Consider the following 2,500-nt stretch of genomic DNA (forward strand, 5'->3'; position numbering starts at 1 on the left):
GCCAGCCCTTGGGGTTGGTGAAGGCAGGCAGGCAGGCAGGCAGGCAGGCAGGCAGGCAGGCAGGCAGGCAGGCAGGCAGGCAGGCAGGCTGGCTGGCTGGCTGGCGGATGAGAGTGGAGGCAGGAGGAAAGGAAAAGAGTTAGGCTGGGAGCCAGCCCTTGGGGTTGGTGAAGGCAGGCAGGCAGGCTAGCTGGCTGGCTGGCGGATGAGAGTGGAGGCAGGAGGAAAGGAAAAGAGTTAGGCTGGGAGCCAGCCCTTGGGGTTGGTGAAGGCAGGCAGGCAGGCAGGCAGGCAGGCTGGCTGGCTGGCGGATGTGAGTGGAGGCAGGAGGAAAGGAAAAGAGTTAGGCTGGGAGCCAGCCCTTGGGGTTGGTGAAGGCAGGCAGGCAGGCAGGCAGGCAGGCAGGCAGGCAGGCTGGCTGGCTGGCGGATGTGAGTGGAGGCAGGAGGAAAGGAAAAGAGTTAGGCTGGGAGCCAGCCCTTGGGGTTGGTGAAGGCAGGCAGGCAGGCAGGCTGGCTGGCTAATGAGAGTGGAGGCAGGAGGAAAGGAAAAGGGTTAGGCTGGGAGCCAGCCCTGTGAAGGGTATAGAGCTGGTCCGGCGTGCCACGGCCGGGACGAAAACCGCATCGTTCGTCCTGAATCGGAGGTTGGACTGTGTATGCACAGTATAGTATGTGGAATATATACAAAGGTTGAGAATTTTTAAACAAAAATAAAAGAAAGTAATTGTGAGAAATAAAGAAAAGTAAAAGAGGTTGCTGTATGCCTGGAAAAGGCCGGAAGCCTCCCCACGGCTGTGAGAAGGCCAGGGGGTCAGGCCTGGAGCCAGCCCCCAGCAGGAGTAGCAGGCTGGGGGTCCTGGAAAGGCTGGAAACCTCCCCGTGGCTGCGAGAAGACGAGGGGGTCAGGCCTGGAGCCAGCACCCAGCCTGCTCCTCATGCTGGGGGCCTGGAAAAGGCCGGAAGCCTCCCCACGGCTGTGAGAAGGCCAGGGGGTCAGGCCTGGAGCCAGCCCCCAGTACGAGTAGCAGGCTGGGGGGCCTGGAAAGGCCAGACGCCTGCCTGTGGCTGCTAGAAGAAGACGAGGGGGTCAGGGCTGGAGCCAGCACCCAGCACGAGTAGCAGGCTGGGGGGCCTGGAAAGGCCAGAAGCCTCCCTGTGGCTGCTAGAAGAAGAGGAGGGGGTCAGGGCTGGAGCCAGCACCCAGCACGAGTAGCAGGCTGGGGGGCCTGGAAAGGCCAGAAGCCTCCCTGTGGCTGCTAGAAGAAGACGAGGGGGTCAGGGCTGGAGCCAGCACCCAGCACGAGTAGCAGGCTGGGGGGCCTGGAAAGGCCAGAAGCCTCCCTGTGGCTGCTAGAAGAAGAGGAGGGGGTCAGGGCTGGAGCCAGCACCCAGCACGAGTAGCAGGCTGGGGGGCCTGGAAAGGCCAGAAGCCTCCCTGTGGCTGCTAGAAGAAGAGGAGGGGGTCAGGGCTGGAGCCAGCACCCAGCACGAGTAGCAGGCTGGGGGGCCTGGAAAGGCCAGACGCCTGCCTGTGGCTGCTAGAAGAAGAGGAGGGGGTCAGGGCTGGAGCCGGCACCCAGCCTGCTCCTCGTGCTGGGGGCCTGGAAAGGCTGGAAGCCTCCCCATGGCTGTGAGAAGATGAGGGGGTCAGGGCTGGAGCCGGCACCCAGCCTGCTCCTCGTGCTGGGGGCCTGGAAAGGCTGGAAGCCTCCCCATGGCTGTGAGAAGATGAGGGGGTCAGGGCTGGAGCCGGCACCCAGCCTGCTCCTCGTGCTGGGGGCCTGGAAAGGCTGGAAGCCTCCCCATGGCTGTGAGAAGATGAGGGGGTCAGGGCTGGAGCCGGCACCCAGCCTGCTCCTCGTGCTGGGGGCCTGGAAAGGCTGGAAGCCTCCCCATGGCTGTGAGAAGATGAGGGGGTCAGGGCTGGAGCCGGCACCCAGCCTGCTCCTCGTGCTGGGGGCCTGGAAAGGCTGGAAGCCTCCCCATGGCTGTGAGAAGATGAGGGGGTCAGGGCTGGAGCCGGCACCCAGCCTGCTCCTCGTGCTGGGGGCCTGGAAAGGCTGGAAGCCTCCCCGTGGCTGTGAGAAGATGAGGGGGTCAGGCCTGGAGCCAGCCCCCAGCACGAGTAGCAGGCTGGGGGGCCTGGAAAGGCCAGACGCCTCCCTCTGGCTGCTAGAAGAAGAGGAGGGGGTCAGGGCTGGAGCCAGCGCCCAGCACGAGTAGCAGGCTGGGGGGCCTGGAAAGGCCAGACGCCTCCCTGTGGCTGCTATAAGACGACGAGGGGGTCAGGGCTGGAGCCAGCGCCCAGTACGAGTAGCAGGCTAGGGGGGCCTGGAAAGGCCAGACGCCTGCCTGTGGCTGCTAGAAGAAGAGGAGGGGGTCAGGGCTGGAGCCAGCACCCAGCACGAGTAGCAGGCTGGGGGGCCTGGAAAGGCCAGACGCCTCCCTGTGGCTGCTAGAAGAAGAGGAGGGGGTCAGGGCTGGAGCCGGCACCCAGC

Source organism: Chaetodon auriga, chromosome 23, assembly GCF_051107435.1.
Source record: "Chaetodon auriga isolate fChaAug3 chromosome 23, fChaAug3.hap1, whole genome shotgun sequence".
NCBI classification, from domain to species: Eukaryota; Metazoa; Chordata; class Actinopteri; order Chaetodontiformes; family Chaetodontidae; genus Chaetodon; species Chaetodon auriga.